The sequence below is a fragment of the Thalassophryne amazonica genome, chromosome 7 (genome assembly GCF_902500255.1).
Source record: "Thalassophryne amazonica chromosome 7, fThaAma1.1, whole genome shotgun sequence".
Lineage (NCBI taxonomy): Eukaryota > Metazoa > Chordata > Actinopteri > Batrachoidiformes > Batrachoididae > Thalassophryne > Thalassophryne amazonica.
This window is the reverse complement of record NC_047109.1, coordinates 17,192,731-17,213,994: the sequence shown is the minus strand read 5'-3', so window position 1 is coordinate 17,213,994 and position 21,264 is coordinate 17,192,731. Positions and strand designations below refer to the sequence as shown.

The following is a 21,264-nucleotide window of genomic DNA, read 5'->3' as shown; positions in this document are numbered from 1 at the left end:
TGGTGCATACAGAGCAAAAAGAGAAAGAAACACTCAGTGCATCATGGGAACCCCCCAGCAGTCTAAGTCTATAGCAGCATAACTAAGGGATGGTTCAGGGTCACCTGATCCAGCCCTAACTATAAGCTTTAGCAAAAAGGAAAGTTTTAAGCCTAATCTTAAAAGTAGAGAGGGTGTCTGTCTCCCTGATCTGAATTGGGAGCTGGTTCCACAGGAGAGGAGCCTGAAAGCTGAAGGCTCTGCCTCCCATTCTACTCTTAAAAACCCTAGGAACTACAAGTAAACCTGCAGTCTGAGAGCGAAGCGCTCTATTGGGGTGATATGGTACTATGAGGTCCCTAAGATAAGATGGGTCCTGATTATTCAAAACCTTATACCGTATTTTCCGGACTATAAGTCGCACTTTTTTACATGTTTTGGCCGGGGGTGCGACCTATACTCCGGTGCGACTTATAAATGAAAAATATACCGGTAGGATCTCAATTAATTTACTGTAACAAAACAATTTTACGTGACAGAGTCGATCTATGTTTTAAAATGGCCACCGGAAAAGGAAATGCAATGCATCATGGGCACTGTAGTATGACGGCCATCCTATAGTTCACGCTGGTCGCGATAACCAATCAGAGAACAGAACTTTGGATGCGTATTCCTCACCTCACCCACAGTGTGTGAAGCTGACGAACTCGGTGCTTGCTGTTATTCCGGCATGGTGAACAGAACAGCTTCAACCCTTGGATATCAATGTGAGCAGAGTGTTTAAGTTGACGCTGAGAGCTGCGTGGGAGCATTGGGTGAGCGACGGCGGAGGATTAGCGTGTGCACTTGGAAGGAGCTGGCGTTGATGATTGTGAAAAGCGTTTGAAGCAGACGAACATGGTGTTTATTCCGGGACGGCTAACAAGACAGCTTCAACTCTTGGATATCAGTGTGAGCAGAGTTGACGCTGAGAGCTGCATGGGAGCACTGAGCGACGGCGGAGGATTAGCGTCTGCACTTGGAAGGAGCTGGATCGACACCGCTGGGAGGTCATGAGCTGCGCAGGTAGGTGCTGCATGGTTCGGCTCGCAATGTGGTCCGCAAAATACAAACATATCCGTAGGTAAAATGCAGCTCACGAGAGGGCACTCGAGGCTTGTGACTGTTCCTGCGACTTCTGACTACCATCGAAAAATAAAAATTTTAACGTTACTGATAACATAACAAGACAACGGAGAAGGCCCGAAAAAATGCCACCAAAAAGAAAATCATACTCTGCAGATTACAAGTTGCGACTGATGAAATATGCATCCGAAAACGGTAGCCGTCACAATATTATCATCTGAACTTTTCATGTTAACATACCTGTATGTCCATGGGACTTATAGTCCAGTGGACCTTATTTATGGTTTATTTTTCTTTATAATGGATAAAGTGGCTGGTGCGACTTATACTCCGGTGCGACTTATTTTTGGTTTGTTTTTCTTTATAATGGATAAAGTGGCTGGTGCGACTTATACTCCGGTGCGACTTATAGTCCGGAAAATACGGTAAGTAAGAAGAAGAATCAAAGATCAAAGGTGGTAATAAATTGTGCAAAGCTTGTATAATGAGTTGGAATGGCATATGAGTCCAGAATGTTTTTAGAACCTTAGAGCTCAACAATTTTTAGAAGAGGAACTCGGCCCTTTTATTTCCTGTTAATTATGTAATTTTTTTAATGTTAATTTACTGTCTTAATGTATTTATAAATAGTTTAGGTTCTTGTTATCATACACACAATATTATTATATGACTACGACACTACATGCACTCTGATTGGCGGATTTCAGGTGTGATATTTTCCCATTTCAGACTGTTACTATGACAGTCTGGATCACGTATCACATTCGTTACAAACCAGAAAGCTAAAAACAGGATTATAAAAACCAAGTCGGACATGAACATACTCCATAAATGACCAGACCATCTGTTAGCAAGTTCTTCACGGAGGTGAAGAAAGCGAACAGGTCTGACTGCGAGCCCAACACCATCAGCAGCTTTTGTATTCAGGCGATACCGTAAGTTTGCATGTTTATATGTATATAATAGCCATATAATGAACAAATTACAAACCTCGCTTGCTAGGTCTGTACAGGAATATCAGACCTCAGTGTTTCTCATGGACCTTGCTAAACGCTCCATCCGTACTCGGAAAAAGATGCTCAAATGACTCGCAATTCATGGAGGGAAATTGTACACACCGTACTGTTGGGTTTGGAGGTTGATGAGTGTATAAAAAGGTGGAGCTCGTTGAGGGACAAATGAATCCAGAAAAAGCCACTGTTCCTGCAACAAATTGCCACAAGATGCGACGGAGAATTTTAAAGAATCCAGCGCACGTCAACGTCAGTGCATGGGCACAGAGTTATGGAGCTGGAGAAGCATAAATCAGGTTTTAGGATTTTAAAGTACCACTCTGTAGCAGACTTAGAAAAAAGACTCAACCAAATGTAATCTTTTTAATGCACATAATGCTCGACAGCTTATTTAAGGCAGGCATTCATTTTTTTTCAAACGAGGTTTTGACCTGGTCATTAAATGAGGCAGGTCCAGATTCAGGATTCCTGTAGTTCGTTTGTCGCCTCCTGACTGTAACTTATCTGTTACGTACATATTTTGTCTATTTTATATGTATAACAGATTTCAGAATCAGAATAGCTTTTATTCGTCAAGTAACCACAAAAATACAAGGAATTTGACTCTGGTTTGAGCTGTACTCTCTGTGTGAGCATGTATAAATATGCACTAAACTGAATAATTCACAGTAAAAAAAAAAGTGCAAATAAGAAATGTGCGAATAAAATGTGCAATTAAAAAATGTATTGAAAGGAGAAACGGACAAACAGATTATAGTTGTACATGAGGTATATGAATTAGTGGCTTTTTTGGCAGGTTAAATTCTTCATCAGTGTGATGGCCTGTGGAAAGAAACTGTTCCTGTGTCTGCTTGTTTTGACGTACAGAGCTCTGTAATGTCCACCAGAGGGGAGGAGTTTAAACAGTGTGTGTCCAGGTTGTGAGGGGTCTGCAGAGATGTTACCAGTTCACTTCATGGTCCAGGACCATGAAGTGAAATGCAACTTGTTGCAGTAGTCTGTTTGCTCTTTTTATTTTCTCACCTTTCTGTGTCAATGCAAAGAAATCGAAGTCGCAGATTTCTTCGACACTTCGCAATCATGTCATGTTAATTAATTTAATTAATTTGTAATTTATAATAATAATAAATAGTATTAATAATTCATTATTTAGTAATTAATGTTAATAATACTAATAATAATTAATCAATAATAGTCACAATTAATATGTTTGATTAAACATTAATTGATTGTTTAGTAATTAATTAATTAATTAGTAATTAAATAAACACTTGACATATATCAGTCTGTGTGTATGTAATGAATGTATACGTTTCACTTTTTTAATGGAATTACTGAAATAAATCAACTTTTTCATGATATTCTAATTATATGACCAGCACCTGTATGTATGTTATGGGGCTGCATCTAGTTCTGTTAACCTTATATTTCTTTTTTAAATTCTCCCAGTTTTTGCATCCAGCCCTGTTTCCTTTAGAAATTTCCTTGATAAATAATAGCAGTCTGTTAGGACGTCAGGTTATGTGTTACACATATACATGTGTGTGTATATATTTTCCAACTTACTCCCATTGTTGAAAATTCTCATTTTCTGCCTGAAAGCTTATTAGGAGACGAGTGTGCTCAGGGCTCCTGTTTGTTTACAAAATACACACACCTTACAGACCTTGAAATCCAACAGCAGGGATCGCTATTATCCAATGATTTATGAACATACAAATTAGCATGCTTACACTTTATCATGATTTTCTCCATTGTGAGATATAAAAGTGTCTTATCGTAGCATTCGCGTACGAGGTCTATTAGAAAAGTATCCGACCTTATTTAAAAAAAAAATAAAAACATATGGATTTGAATCACGTGTGCTTGCATGAGCCAACCTTGAACCTTCAGGCGCATGCCTGATTTTTTTCAGGCCTGTCGGTTGCGTCATTCGCCTGTGAGCAGGCTTTGAGTGAGGAGTGGTCCACCCCCCTTGGCGGGTTTTCATTGTCAGGGAAATGGCTGAGAGACTGCTGCTTTGCTTGATCAAATTTTTTTTAGAAACTGTGAGGCACATCCATGTGGACACCATTCGAGAAATTCAAGTGGTTTTTGGTGAAAATTTTATGGGCTTCAAAGACATTAAGGGATGTTACTGTCGCTTTAAGGACGGCCCACAGCAGCTGTGGGGCGCGCCGCGCTCCGGCTGCCATCGACAGGCTGAACGACCATTTCATTTCTAAACAGATCGCTCTGTGGATCCGTGACCATTGTGTGCACTTTCTCTGGTTATCACAAGAGCTGGACATCACCCATTTTCCTGCAGATTTCACTTTTAACAAGAGATTTTGTCATGGAAAGCCGAGCGGACGCTTCACGCGTCATGATGAATTCGCTGCTGGACCGACACAAAACCACCTCCGTTTTGGTCTCACAGGACGGCTTTGAGATGGCGTTCAGACAGCTGTCGGTGGTTTTTCAGTCGAGTGATTATCCAAGAAATTGTGGATGTGCCTGGACATGCCAGAACATGTTCTGTGACGCTTCATCACGGCGTTGCCGCGACGCGCAAAGCCTTTCATGCCTTTCAAGCCTTTCAGTGCTTACCAGTCGAGTGAGTATCAGAGAAATTGTGGAGAGGTGGACATGTCCCAGCTTGTCCTTCTGACACTCCGAAACGGAGGTTTTCTTTGTCTCGCTTGCCGTCGTGACGCGCGAAGCGTCCGCTCCTTTCCATGACAAAAACTCCTCGTAACAGTGGAATGTGCCGTTCATTTCCAAACTGGACGCTGTGTTTTATCCGGGACATCGTCTGGACTAGCACAGGAATTGTGAAAAGACGTGGACATCAGCACTTTTTCGGCAAATTGAGACAGACGTGCGGAGGAATTCCGCGCGTCACGGCGGTGCCGCGAATGGAGGCAACAGCGACGACTAAAATACTAACACTTTTGACAATCGCTATCTAGATACATCATGAGTATCGGATGTCCAATGTGTCGTATAGACTGTTGAGAGACTATATAGTGCCCTATGGGCAAGTGTTGTGTTTTGTTCACCCCTGTTGATGTGTCCTCTGCTGGACAACTATATATTGACAAAATTTCCAACAGCCAAAGTGTTTTTCTACATTGTTTATTCTGTAAAATAAACGTGTGTGTGTGAGGCTGATATCGTCCAACAGATATATTGGTTGAGCTCTAGTCTATTAATTTATTACAAGTTTGCTGCACCTTAAGTAAATTCTTTGTGGTTCATTACAAATACTTTGCTTTAAATGTACAAAGTCGTCATAGTGGGGGGGGATCCTGTGTGGGAAGAAAAGGATGTGCCGATAGTGATGTTTTCATCATGTTGCAGCCCTGAATCTTAATCGAATTGTTCAACGATTAGAGAGGTTTCAACCCCGAGTGCCGGCATCGGTGAGCCACCAGGCAGAGACTGTTGGACCAATCAGAGTCTCCTGTTGAGTTAGTAGAACTTCTGCTCGTTGCACAAACACATAAATGGATCAGTAAGAAATAAGCAGCACATGTTCATGTTGGATTTGTTGTTGTTGTTTTTTTTTTTTTGCATCACATCGTAAGTTAGCATTTGACTAAGTTGGCTTAAGCGCATACCGCGTGTAACTGTGAATATGTGCAGTTCTCATTCTCACCTGACCTCACTCACCGTTATTCAGCACTTTGAAACACCGCAGTGCTTCATGGTTAGGCCGAGTTTCACTTCTGTATTCCGTTCTATTCCCTCCTGACCTTGTCAGGAAGCGTTACTCTGCTCTCTGACTGCTGTTCCACTGTCTTCCTGTTTCCTTCCTGATGAGCTTTTTTCTTGTCATTTATTTAACACCTGCATGTGGAGGAGTAACAGTTGTGGCTCTGCCAGTCGTTGTAGATTTGCCAGCGTGTTACTGGCTTCATTTCCACGCTCACTAATGAACTGTTAAAAATATGAGTTTTGTTTGGGTTTTTTTTTTGTTTAATATGGCGGGACATTGTTTGAAAAATGCGCGTCACTCGGTGGTGCGGTGGAATGTATTCAAACCTGATCTGTATGTGGAGTTTACAGCCTGGTTTGTCACAGACTGGTTGAACTCTGACCATAAGGCTGTTTATCTCTGAGTTGGTAGATTTTCTATTGGTTCCTATCTGAATAAAGCCACAGCAGGTCATCTTGGACAAGTATTGAAAGAGCTTGTGCAACAATAAAAGATAAATGCTGGTGTCATAGTTCATTGATCCGTGCGTGCTGGCTCATGGCCTTTCGTTGTGCTGTTTACTTTGAAAGCGCCAAAGGTCGATCTACTGCAAACGAGTTCATCAGCGTCACGAACGTTAATGGAAGTCTGTTCAGATACAACTTACAGACTTTCACACGTGACCTTAAATCAAGTATTTTGTTTGCAAGATGGATTTTTGCTGATATTTAATATACAGATAGTTGGCATTTCACTGAAGAGTCAAAAGTCCTGTACTATAACTGTCCTACATTCTTAAAAACAAATTTTAACTGAAAATAACTTTAATTGAATAAATGGATGCATGGAATACATAACTCTGAAAATAATTATCAATAAAATAAATTAATAAACAGTGTTATTTCAGGTGTTATGCCTATAATAGCAAATTACATTTTTTTTTTTTACATAATATTCGATTATTTATTAAAATATTATTACCTCCATCAAGGAGGTTATGTTTTCGGTCGCGTTTGTTTGTCTGTTTGTCAGCAGGATAACTCAAAAAGTTTTGAACGGATTTTGATGAAATTTTGTGGAGTGGTTGGAAATGACAAGAGGAACAAGTGATTAAATTTTAGTGGTGATCCGGGTCACGATCCCGATGCTAACGTGTTAGCATGTCTATGGCATTTTCAATGTTAAAAGTTAGCATTAAGCAGTTGCAGCTGTCATCACGTTCGGGTGCATTTGTTTTCAAATTGTAATATTTCTTAAATTTATTTTTGTTTATATATTAATAAATTTTAGAGAAAGAGACAAAAAGAAATAGATCACTGTTCCAAGGAGGGAATCTCTTTAGGGTCAGTGACCCTATGGCCTTGTTTAGAGAAGTGTTTCATAAATGTTAAAAAATTCATATATTTGCAGTTTAGTTGAATAATAAATTTCATTTTGTCTCTTATTTGTTTTTGTCTATAAGCACATGCAATATCAGTATCAATGCTCAGATGACAGTAGCTTCTGAGAAAGGTGCAAGTTGCAATAAACTGTGATGCCAAGCGCTAAGGATACATGCTGTCCAGTCACAGTAGATGAAACTTTTTTTTACTACTGAGCAAACATCGTTGTTAGACTTTTTTAGGTTCAGTGATTCCACGGCGTGTAGATGTTATGGTGTCAGTGACCCCATGGCCTTGGCGGAGGTTTGCACTCTCTGAGTGCTTCTAGTATTATTTTAAAAGTTTTCCCGCTTTGTTAAATTTCATACAAATTTTGTAAAACTTTCCAATTATCTGTAATTAAACTTTGTGTCCGTATTAACAATTTCTTTCTTTTTTTAATTTTTTGTTCTAATTTTAAGGTGGCTGAACTTTTAGTGCCATAGCATTCTTGAAACTGTTTAATCATCATAATTTGGGGGAAATCTGAAAAATAGGCACTTCAGTTTAATAGCAGTGTTTCTCTGTAAATCCTGTAATGAAATGTGTGTAAATTTATCATTTTCACTTCATTTGAATTAGGACCATATCTTACTTTAATTTAAAAGTTTGTCTTTGGCTTTTAATGTTGTTTATTTGCTTGTTTGTTTATTTTTGTGTCTTATACTCGTATTGTGATTGCCCATTGGTAGATGCACACAAAATATAACGTTTAATTCCACCTTAAATGTTTCATATACAAATTACACATTTGTGATTACATTAGAGTTGACAAATTCACTCATGAAAAATTTCTTTAAAAATTATATATATATTCTTTGCTTTTCACAGTCAAAGTGCTGTCTGCATCTCACATCACTCACCACATGCTAAGTAGCAATAACAAGCACTTGTACCAAATCAGCATTAACCAGTGGGTGGGTGGGATAGTGTGCTCTCAGAGCATTCTTGTTTTCTGCTAGTTTGGGAGGTGCTATGATTTAGATTCCGGTACAAGTAAAATAAAGAAAAACACACATTTGTTATTAATAATAACTGTAATAACTATTTATGAGAGGTCTTTGACAGGAATCAAAGCACTAAAAAAATTAACTCTCATAATAAAAGAATAAATTAAAATGATAAAAAGTAAACTGCAATAATGCATAAAAATCAGAAAATAAAGACTTGCTAATACAGATAAAAGTAGCGGCTTATACTCCAGTGTGACATGTGACAGTGTGACAAAAAGGTCTCTGACATTGGGACATGTATGTATGTATGCATAATTTCAGGGTGTTTGCAAAGTAAACTGAAGGCTTTCCTGTCAAGTGGGACCGTTTATGGAGGAAGAGGCTTAATGGTGTAGAGTGTAAACACTTTGCTGTTATTCCAGATTAAAAAGGAAAACTCACAGCAGTGGACCCTGAAAACGATTGGACTCTAACTAATTATAACCTAAATGATTTATATTGTCTGTCAGTTACTATTATGTCCACCTGGTGGTATAAGTATAGTATGTGGGACATTGTGTCATGTGTGATTTAGTTTTTTTGTGAATCACTGGTGGTTGGTTGTAAGTTGAGAGAGAAGGCAGTGCTCCACATGAATTAATCATCAGGTTTATCCAAAGTCAGTTTCTGAACTTCAAGGTCGCACAGCCAAACTGCACGAGCTTTTAAAATGACTTTTTCCAACAGAACATTTTCAAACACAGAAAATTATGACGTTATCCTCTTATCTTTACTATAGACTGTTATACTGGACAAACCCTCCGTGATGTCACCCACAGGTTCTGTGAAGAGACCCAGAAGAGCCGTTGTGAACCTACTCTCGGTGTCTCCATTTTGGCAGTGCTTACGCCGCCTACATCACAGCTGACAAATAAATGGGTAAAGAGGTGGAATGTGTACGAAACACTTCATGATCTTGGTGGGACGAATGGAGCCTGAACATGCCCCCGTCTCATTGTTACCAAACTAACAGCTAAAGCGTCGGTCCCACCGAATAATGAGCCATGAATAATGAGCCACGCATGGGTGTGTCAGCAATTATTTGAAGAATGGTCCACGTTTTAAGTTATCACACATCCGCTACTAAGGCACCTCTATGTGCCTCTCTGTACCTCACACGTGCCAGGTATCAGCCTCTAGTGAGCCATGACCGACCTGTCATTTGAGATCCGTCCAGCCTCAAGTAGCTCGTGTCGCCGCATATGATCCATGTCAAGCCACATATGATCCATGTAGTGCCATGTAACGTGACGTTGGTGCACATTTAGGCATGGGTTTGGTCCAAACCTCCAGCCCTCCCACACTTGGTCCCTTTAAAGTGTGGGTTTTCAATTCACAGCATGCATTCAAGGTGTTGTCACATTTTTTAAACACAGTCCAAAAAAAGAAGCTGCAATGAGTGAGTGCGCGCTCCCGCGGCAGGGGATGCAAATTCGGGGATAACTACTTTGGCACGACACCAGTCGGTGTGCGCATCCATGCGCCAGGCTGCTGTTCATCTGTGTTGCAGAGTTATTAAATGCAGCAGTTCTGTGTGTTCACCCAGCTCTCTGCGACCACAAAAAACAAAGATACCACAATCAGGTGGCCGCTTTAATTATATACACCCGCAACTGTGGGGATCAATCACCCCCCCCCCCCCCCCCCAAAAAAAAACAAAACAAAAAAAAAAACAACCGAACCATGGGTTCCTGTACAGTCACCTCTGCGCTTCTTCTTGCTGGCTTCATTTCTTCCGCAGCTTACTTGTCATTTTGACACAGTGATCCAACTTTTTAACTTTGTGTTCATCCATTAGGGCCCCTTCACACATAGTACAAATAAGTACAACTCAGGGCGACTCATGCCATTGTTGCTAAATTAATGAACTTATTGAAATTAGCACCACGCTCAGAGATGAGCCTTATTAGCCGAATATTCTGCCTCTAAGAGCCTCTCAGAGCCACTATTCTCCCATGATTGTTGAATAATTGGTCTTGCACCAAAAAAAACAACAAAAAAACATGCCACATGGCTCATTATTCATCCTTCATTATTCGGTGGGACCAGGGCTTAACAGGCTAACCTGGGTTTGGGTGACTTATTAAAGTGTGTTTATGGGGACTGGGTATTGGTTTTCAAAACTGGTAGCTCTGGTGTGAGTACTAAAAATTATGACGGACTTATTTTCTCAAGAATCGTGGATTAACTGGACCTAATGTCATTAAGCTATCAATAGTTGCTAAAAGTGCTAAGAGATGCTAAAGTAACAAGAGTCAACAGGAGATGACATATCCCCCAGGCCCCACAAATCAATAATACAAATTATTATATGGTATGTCATTTTGCCAACTTCTGATTGGCCATTCACCACTTTCTGAGCTGTACCACATGCCGAGTTGACCGCTGGCAGAGCCAAGTATACCTCACATGCAGCATAGCGCTAGCCAATCGAGCGAGGCCTTCTATTGATAATGACCAATCAGATAACGCGATACAACGCCTACTTTGGCTGTCAGTTTGTTGACATGATTCTACATGATCCCTGTGAATTATTTCACAAAGACTATTCCTTATTAAGTTTCACACGGGCCCTCTTCGAGTTGCGTTGTGCATCGTCATGACGACGCCGTGTACACAGTGCAGTAAAAACTAAGAGCACAAAAAAAACGCTGCTGGCTGCAGCTGCTGCAGCAGCTCCTCTGTCTTCTGTCACAAATGTGTTTAAATACAGTCCATAAAAGTCCTGCTCACAGACTGATTGCCAGAGACAGAACATGTCCACATTCAGTAAAAAGTCCAGACATCTCCGGACGATTCGTTCGTGCCCGCACGTGAACAATTATAAGAATAAAAAGGCTGCCTGCACTCCTCGCTGTCCGCAAACTCTCTCATCACTGTGTTAAAGGACATAAGTCCTGCTCACAGACTGATTGCCAGAGACAGGACATGTCCACATCAACTATAACTCCAGACATCTCCACATTTACTCACAGACAGTTTGTTCACGCGCATGCGCACGTGCATCTCGAGTGCACATTTCGCGGTCAAAGTAGGAAAAATAAACTATAACAGAACTCAGAGCGCAGACCTGCAGCTCAGCACAGGAACAAATATAAGCCAGAAGATAAATCAGAGTGCCCAATCTGTCTGCAACGCGCACCTGATGCAGCATTCCTGCATCGTCATGACACCACAGGAAGCTCGAGGCAGCCCCGATGTGAAAGGGGCTTTAGAGATTATGCTCATGAAGTATTTTGGACCTGTTGGTGCAGTATGACAGTAATAATAAAGAGTTGAAACTTGAGATTGATTTTTCAGTTTTAGTATGTTTGACAAACTCCCAATTTTCTTGTTTACCATATAATAAAACAGGATGAGGTTCATCTCGGCCAAGGCCTCGGTGAACCCCATCATGACCAGGTCCGCATAATCACGTGTACACCGAAATCAAAAGTCTATAATTGTATAGTGTTGGGGTCACCTAAGTACACCCTTATGCTGAAGATGAATGAAATTGGTCTCCTGGTTCTTGGGATGTCGCACGGGTGACATTGGCAATATCTTGAATATCTTGCTGTGACCTTGAAATTGACCCAAAGGTCACCGCAATCAACTGGTGTTGGAGGATCACCTAAATACACCCTTACGCTAAATATGCATGAAATTGATGTCCTGGTTCTTGAGATATTGCACTAACAATCTACTGGATGTAAATATTGTACTGGAGCACAACATTCTTTGAACTGCTTGGACAGTTAACCACACAGCAAACCATACATAGTATTACAGATATTTGTATAACCCCAATTCCAATGAAGTTGGGGCATTGTGTAAAATGTAAATATAAAGAGAATACGATTTGCAAATCCTCTTCAACCTATATTCAATTGAATACACCACAAACACAATATATTTAATCTTCAAACTGATAAACTTTGTTTTTGTGTAGATATTTGCTCATTTTGAAATGGATGCCTGCAACACGTTTCAAAAAAGCAGGGACAGTGGTATGTTTACCACTGTTACATCACCTTTCCTTCTAACAACACTCAATAAGCATTTGGGAACTGAGGACACTAATTGTTGAAGCTTTGTAGGTGGAATTCTTTCCCATTCTTATTTGATGAACGACTTCAGTTGTTCAACAGTCCAGGGTGTCCGTTGTCGTCGTATTATGCGTTTCATAATGCGCCACACATTTTCAGTGGGCGACAGGTCTGGACTGCAGGCAGGCCAGTCTAGTACCCGCAGTCTTTTACTACGAAGCCACGCTGTTTATAACACGTGCAGAATGTGGCTTGGCATTGTCTTGCTGAAATAAGCAGGGACGTCCCTGAAGAAGACGTTGCTTGGATGGCAGCATGTGTTTTTCCAAAACCAGGATGTACCTTACGGCATTGATGGTGCCATCACAGATGTGTAAGTTGCCCATGCCATGGGCACAAACACACCCCCATACCATCACAGATGCTGGCTTCTGAACTTAGCACTGGTAACAATCTGGATGGTCTTTTTCCTTTTTTGTCCAGAAGACACGATGTCCATGATTTCCAAAAACAATTTGAAATGTGGATTCATCAGACCACAGCACACTTTTCCACTTTGCATCTGTCTACAAGTCTTTTGTTGCCCTGTCCCAGCTTTTTTGAAACGTGTTGTAGGCATCCATTTCAAAATGAGCAAATATTTACACAAAAACAAAAAATTCTATCAGTTTGAACATTAAATATCTTGTCTTTGTGGTGTATTCAATTGAATATAGGTTGAAGAGGATTTGCAAATCCTTGTATTCTGTTTTTATTTATATTTCACACAGCGTCCCAACTTCATTAGAATTGGGGTTGTAATAAAAAGCTCAGAAAGGACGGACACGGTCCTGCACAACTGCTAGCAGCCACCTTGAGCAGGACGCTCTGAACTGGCACACACTTGCTGTTACATAAAGCAACTATGCCCCAATTAATTAATTAAAAATAGACATGCACAAAGCAGTGACTCATAAGTGTTACAGAAGATGGTGAAGAAAAAACAAAACAACTGCCTTCACACAAATTATGCATTGACACAAAGATGACAACACTAAAAACTAGAAAGAATGTTTATTTATTTAAAAAAAATGCATTACATTTGTCAACTTCATATATAAGTTGACCTGTTGGTTTATTCAGGGTGGTATCGGCAACAGCATCATGATACTTCCTACCTCTTGTGAATTTTCTGTGTACTAAAAGTAGGCTTTACAGGTTTTCTATGTCAACAAAATTTTATTGAGTCTTAAAGTAAATAAATATGAAATTGGTCACTGTATTGTTGATCTCTGGACATAAATAAAAATAAACAAAATCTGTAGTTTTTTCAAAAGCATTTCCTGTCAGACATTTTGGCATGAATGTCTCTCCATACCTCTGAGCTGAGCTCAGCCAGCTGCTGCACGTCACTGCAGGACGTCTCATTTTTGGAGGAAAAAAAGACATTTTAATCAATTGCAGTTTGTTTGTATCACAACATTTGGAAAGAGGTGTCAGTTGATTTAAACGGCGTTTCGCTTTGAAGTTATTAATTCCGACTGGACTCTATCATTCTAAGTTGACTCGGCAGAGATCCGCGCAGCGTTTGGAGCTGTGTGAACAGAACGAAGGACGATTCTTGTTTCTTTCTCACAACAAGACAGGAGTCCCAGTTAGTGACTTTAATCTGCACAAAAGTGACTCACGATTGACACATTCAGGGATGAAAGTGGTGAAAAACAAAAAAAGCTGTAACCCAGAATTACCCCCCAACACCACTCGCACGAAAATGTTTGAATTCTAGAAGCTCTGAAATGCAATCTGGGACTATTCCAGACAATAAACTGCAGTGAGTGCAGCATCCATTTTGGTGAGAAAAAAACAACTTCCTTATTCAAATTCATTCCAGTAGTATTCTGCTCTTACTAGGATGCAGCAGTTTTCTAGCTTGGCAGATAGTTCTGGAGGAAATCACTGAAGAAATTAACAAATTGAAAATATATAAATTGAAAATAATAAATTGTCATTAAACTTAAATAAAACAGGGATGAAGTGGAGGTGTAAGAGTCACTAGGTGTTCACAGGAAACAGTTATTTATTTCTATACTAGCTGGGGTTCCCAGCGCTGCCCGGGTTAACTTGTTTTAGACAAAAGCCAAATGTCAATCATTTTAATCAAAACAATTACCCAACATTTGTTTTTGTAATGCTGATGTCTTATAAATATAATAGTTAATGGGCTAAAGCTTGTCCAGCAGAACTATAAGAGGTGCACTCCCCAAACTAAAGGCACTTTTCTACTACATAAAAGTAGCACTACTCGGCTCGACTCTACTCGTTTTTTTTTTTTTTGCTTTTCCATTAGGGTTCGTACCTGGTACCGGGTGCTTTTTTTGGTACCTGTTCAGGAGCGGTTCCAAGCGAGCCGAGTCAATACTAAAATGTGACGTCAACAGGCTGCCGGTCACTGATTGGTCAGAGAATGTCGTCACTGGATGAGTCATGAGCACGCCGTCTGAGACGAGAATCAAGCCTGCCATTTTTAAATACTCGCTGTGGCGTTTCAGAAACCGAGCTTTTCTTTAGTTTCACGGCGAGTTTTACAAATTTACATTTATGACTCCATTAAATAAAAATTATTTTACTACTGGATTATGCTTAAACAGCTTTTCAAACTGTTAGCATTTAAATCAGTAAACCATTGTAACTTTTACAAATCAAATTGATGATACACAAAAGTGGAGACATTTTAGCAAAAAGTACAAAAATGTATTCAAAATTCACAGTGAAACATAACCGGTGTATAACGTAGGCAAATGATGACAAAGGTGTCCCATTCTGTGGCATGAACTTTTGCAGCGGTGACTCTGAGAAAACCATCTGAAACACACACAGCATACATATTTTAATTAGTGCTGTCAGGTTATTAAAAAAAATAATGTAATTGATTACAGGGTTTGTGATTAGTTAATCTAAATGAATTATTTAATTGCAGGTATATAAAAAACTCAGATCTGTGTGTGTTTGGGGCATTTAATAATCTGGTTAAAAGGATCTGGGTTATTTCTGTTACACATCAAGCAGATATTAAACAAGCTGTAAATTGATCTTAAATTGGGAGAACTGACTAACTGTAATTTGGATGGGTTAAATGCAGACAAATTTCATTGTATGTATGTGTACAATGACAGTAAAAGGCTATATTAAGAATGTCTATAAAAACTGTGGAATTGTGGGAGTTTGGAGGCTGATTCTTTCTGCACAATATGACTCCTTTAGTAATTATCTTATTAGATTTCATATTTTAAATTTGTCCATTGAACATTAAAATCTGGATGAAAAACATAAATCAAACATTTTTAATGTGTTTTAAGCCTGTTCGAGTTCAGTGATGACGTTAATTAACGGTCATTAAAACCGAATCAACATTTTGTGCATGAACGTCAGTAAATGCACAAACTCCCACATTTGAGATTTAACAATAAGTTATCAAAGTTATCAAGTTACTTTGGTATAACAACTATTGACATCTAACACGTTTATTGCTCTCAGAAACGCGTCTTTATTTACAGACCAAGTCACTGACGTAAAAAGAAAACGGAGCAAAGTGTGACTGAAGGCGTGATAGGTGCTGTAATGAATTAATCTAAATTACCGCTTTATTTTGACAGCCTCAATTTTAATACTTAATAGCAACAGCCTGCAGTTACTACTTATTTACGAGGTACTTAGGAAGCTAATGATTAGTTTTCCGTCATGCTTTGTCTCTAGCAGCTTGTATGTTGTTGTATAAATTCCCAAAGTCTTTACTTTTCAAGTGTGTTTTGTCTCGCCACCAGCAGCTTTCTCTTAAAATCTCAGAGCAGTAAACACACGGAGTCCACCATTGTTTCTGTTTGTGTCGCATATAAAATGACGTCACTGCAGTTTGCTCTGCTGACCCCGCCCATGTTGAGGAGGTTCTGTTAGTAGTAGAAAAAGACGCGTCTGGAACCAAATCGAGTTGAGCCGAGTAGTGCTGGTTCTGTGTAGTATAAAAGTGCCTTACGTGGAAATACTTGGTTAAAAGACAAAGACATTTGAAGTCCTTCATGTAGACTTTGTTTTGCAATCAGATTTATAACAAAATTACACACAAAATGTAGGTAACAGTAAATGTAAATATCAATGAATCAAAATTGAGGTAGTGGTGTATTTCACTGTTTTTACATTTCAATTTTACGAAACATAAAATGAATGTATTCAGACAGGAAGGCAAACTGGGTTGTACAGGACAGTCAGGTGCTTAACAGTTTTGAGAACATAAAGTAGCTGAAGAAAGGGATTAAATAAACAGAGATGGCCAACACATATACAGGGCTGGAAAGTTGAATCTGCCAGGTCATACCCACAGCCAGCTATTTTGGGGGTAATTTTCAGTTAAACTTTTTAAAAAATGGTACCAGTTTGTGCCCCATGTCATGAGGATTCAGAATATATATAGTTTTTAGGGCTACATATTAGAGTTTGGGAGTTTATCCCGGACAGACAGAAAGACAGACAGAAGTGGCAGCATGAAAAGCACATGATACAACACTGTATGGTCTTACATAAATGGCTATTTTGGGGGTAATTTTCAGTTTGACCTTTTAAAAAATGGTACCAGTTTGTTCCCCATGTCATGATTCAGAATATATATAGTTTTTAGGGCCACAAATTATAGTTTGGGAGTTTATCGCACATGGTACAACACTGTATGGTCTTACATAAATGGCTATTCTGGGGGTAATTTTCAGGTCAACTTTAAAACAGTTGGTACCAGTTTGTTCCCCATGTCATGAGGATTCAGACTATATATAGTTTTTAGGGCTACATATTATAGTTTGGGAGTTTATCCCAGACAAACAGACAGACAGAAGTAGCCCGTTGTGTATACAAATTTATTTATTTAGGTTCATTGTTAGTTGGTTTTATCTTTTCTGTTGTTTTGTTTTATCTGGTTCTTTTTGTCTCTTTCTCTAAAATTGTGTTGTAGCATTATTAGTTATTATTACTGTTGTTGTTGTATTATTATTATTAATATATAAACAAAAATAAATGTAAAAATATTACAGTTTGTAATACATTTGACCCTTTTACAACAAATGCTGAGCCATTAATAATATACAGAAAACAAATGCACACAAACGTGCTGAGATGCGAACAGCTTAATGCTAACTTTGACACTGAAAATGCCATAGACATGCTAACGCGTTAGCATCGGTCCCGTTTTTAAGTTATAAAATACATCTCTCAACTGTTTCAGAAGACCATTACAGGTCGTTTTAACATAAAAAAGGTAAATATTACTCACAGACATATGCTTTTTAGGATTTTAACAGGGGAAAATTAGGATAAAGTGAAATTAAACAACCAATGAAGCAGCGGGTCGGATCAATAATGCTTCATTGCTTCAAGCTTCAAAGAAGAGCCACACTGCCGAAACGGTTGATTACAGACCCTGCAGGGGTTCTGTAATCAATGTAGCGACATGATCATTTTCCGACAAACACCCCCAAAAACAATGGCCGCTCTGAAGGACCGATAAGGGAATCATTAAGCAAAAAGGCTATTGATGTCGGTGGATCGAATCATGTTGTAACGATACCCGAAAAGAACCGGTTCTCGATACCCAGCCCTAGTAATGAATCACAAAACATGGTTCGGATCAGATTACAGTTTTTAGTCTCGGATCAGATTGTTTTTCAGATCAGCGTAGAAAAGGCAGAGAAATATGACTTTGCTTTTCATTAAAAAAAACAAAAAAAAAAAACAATGAAAACAAGGAACCTTTACCCATGATCCTAAATGAAAACGTTTCCAGTATTTATTAGAGCTGGGTAACAATTAAATACTTTAATCGCGATTAAATCATTTTCCATGATTAATCGCATTGTTATACGCAAAATCTAAAAACGGATTCAAAAGTAGTGTATAGCACAATTTTATTTTAAATGGTCTGCCATATGAACAAAAGTACTGTAATGTTTGTTCTGCAAACACTTAACAGCATTTTGTTTTGGCAGTTGCAGTTATCAGGGTTCTCAGCAGGATTTTTTCATAATGGGATGGAAAAAATCACCATAAAACCCGGGGTTTCAGGGATGCTTAGCGCCCCCCCCCCCCCCCCCCCCCCCCCCCGAGGCTTTTGCAAATGAATGAATCATTAAACATGTCCATGAAGTCAGAGTTCAGTCAAAAAGACATTTGCGCAGGTAGAAGAAGCCCCACACCTATTGTGCATAATTTTAAAACATTCACAACCACTAGAATAGTGAACTTCATATTTTAGTAATTACTCTGTCCTGATTACAACATTAAAAGCAACCACATAGTCAATGAGGGTGTTATTTAATGTTGAAATGACTCAATTAAAAAATGATTTAATCATGAGAAATCTTAATGAACAAACATATTGAAGTCGCTGTTATATCATCTCCTGTTGTGTTGATAATAAATATTTATATTTATTTATGGTGCCTTTTTTCCTGGTTGAAATGCAGATATGAATTAATCTGCTAGACTTAAAATGTACACATTACTTTTTATGCAATTTTATCTAAAAATAAATGTCCAAGGGTCATTATCATGATAATCAAGAAATCATCTCACCTGAAACAACAGATGAGTAATGGTTTTAATTTACAAACATCAGAGATTTCTAAAGAATCTTTTTTTTTTCCCTTAAAACTTTTTTTAATTACAAGTTAATTAATGTAATAAAAAAAAACATAAGGATTTTCTAGAATAAACTGTTGTGTATAAATTAGCAGTTCTGATGTTCCAGACACACATCTACACTATTCTGTGTTTTAGCCTGATGCTTTGTTTCTTTTGGCTTTAAAGTAAGACTGTAACAAAGATTAATTAAAAAAAAAAAGGCCATGGCTTTCCTTCACACAATTTGGTGCTCAGGGTTGTAAATTTAAAAATCTTCCAGGGGAAGCTGGCCCCACTGTCCCCTATCCTGCAGTGCTCAGCATGCTGTTTGCTGCAAGAACTTTAGCGGCTGCAGGAGAACTTTAGTGGCTGTAGGAGAACTTTTCCCCCAGCGCTCCATGCGGGGCACACTCAGGAGAACTTTAGCAGCTTTAGTTCTGTCAACTATGCCATCTGGAAGCACTTTAAAATTAAAATGGCCATGTAAAAGTTCTGTGCCCTTCTCCATGTCTGCGGCAGCAGTCAGCAACAGACTTGCAAAAAAAAGAAAAAAACTGCGTAAACGTGCGATAAAAAAAATTGTCTGTTAATTAATTAATGTGTAAATGCGATAACGCGTTAACTTACTCAGCCCTAGTATTTATATAATATTTTAATATTTTAGTTATAAACTTAAAATATAAGCAAGTAACTAATAGCCTTCATCAAGGGAATAAAAAGTAATTAAAATAAATTAACCCAGGCCTCAGTTTATAACTTCAAATTCTATTTCAGAAAGATGGGGATGTTTGTTGTCTGGTGAACAGGACAATATTTGTACAGCACTTTCAGGATAAATGTATTTTTCCTCCCTAGCAGGCACACCGCTTGGCAAAAGTTGGGAAGTCTGTTTTTTTTCTCGCTCGACAGTTTTGTGAGCTTAATCACAGGCCTGTAGTTTCTACTTTTGTTTTGGGTTTAAAACCATAAGCTTATGATATGTTTTAATGTTCTTCTGGCCATCTTTCTGTGTTGATGAATGATTCCTTATCTTGCGGTGCGTTTGTGTGCGTCATTGGGCTGAGTGTTCGTCCTGTATTTGTGCTGCTCTGTTTGGTGACGGTAGCTGTTTGCCTCAGCAGCGAGCCTTTGCTAACTGGTTTAGCATGCTGTCAGTCTTTGCCTGCAGCTGGCTCACCACCCTTTTAGCTCTGTGGGTCATTAGTGTGCAGATCACTTGCTCAGGCTTCAGTCACCTCAGCTGGACGATGAGCATCATCTCGCTCTCTGTGGGCTCTGAAAAGGACATGAAATGAAAGTGTTTTTTTTTTTATTTAATATTAATATTTGAATCATAAAGCAGCCACTGTCGTTAATCTGAAGGTTTGACAGTTTTGGACATGAGCAGATGTGATGGTCATCTGGAGCTGAAGCTGCTGACTAACAGAAAAAGGAATACTCAGCTGTTTGGATAATTAATTGGTCATGTCATTAATCAAGATTCATATGTCGGGGGTTATTATAATCGGACGTAATAAAATTATTGCTGGTTATTTATCTGTCTGTCTGTCATCAGGATTACATCAAAACTACTGTGCGGATTTTGACTAAATTTTCACCACAGATAGATATTAGGCCATGGAAGACTCCATTAAATTTTGGAAGTGATCCGGGTTCTGTATCAAGATTTCACTTTATATAGGCTTTGAAGGATTACGTAAAAAATAAAAATAAATTCACAGATTCTCACCAAATTTGCACCAGAGATAGATATTAGGTCATGGAAGACTCCACTGAATTTTGGAGGTGATCCGGATCCGAATTGGCGCACGCCAGAAATCTCGGATTGCTCTTGTTTTAAATAAATTAGTCCTCCTCCCACATTGCCTGAGTGGTTGTCATCCAGGACTCAAGGTGGTTGTCTGGTATTGTGGATGCAACAAGTGCACACTCCCAGACTTGACTTGACTTTTTGTCCACAGAGGTACTGTGTACCAAAGAGTAGGTAGTTCAGTAGGTAAAGGAGTTGGGCTACCACCTGGGTTTGATTCCTGGCCAATGCTCTTGGTTTTAAACCCCTGGCCGGCACTCTACCAGGCTCCTTTCACTGCCATTGTCAGATCCTTATCCTTGAGGTGTTTGTCATTCATTGAGTCAAATGCTGCTCAACTGGATTCAGTTTGCATCTTTAATTTCCTTCAGGTTATTGTCTGTGAACACATTTTCAAAAAATGTGACTGAATGTTGGGTTTTACTTGTGTTTTTCATTTTGTGTTAATCTTTGTGTTTATGCTGGTGAAACTCTTTTGGTAACTACAGATAGACCAACCTTCTGGATGGTGTTCTTGATGTGGCCATCCTTTGGTAATGTTTTTTTCTTAAGGGAAAGAATTCTCTTGTCTTCCGCCA

The 21,264-nt window shown here is 39.0% G+C and overlaps 1 protein-coding gene across 1 annotated transcript in view; it reads left to right on the top strand.

The window, feature by feature from the left end:
- Nucleotides 1-21,264, top strand: part of plekhf2 (pleckstrin homology domain containing, family F (with FYVE domain) member 2) — a 66,235-nt gene that overhangs the window by 41,553 nt on the left and 3,418 nt on the right. The window lies entirely within an intron of this gene.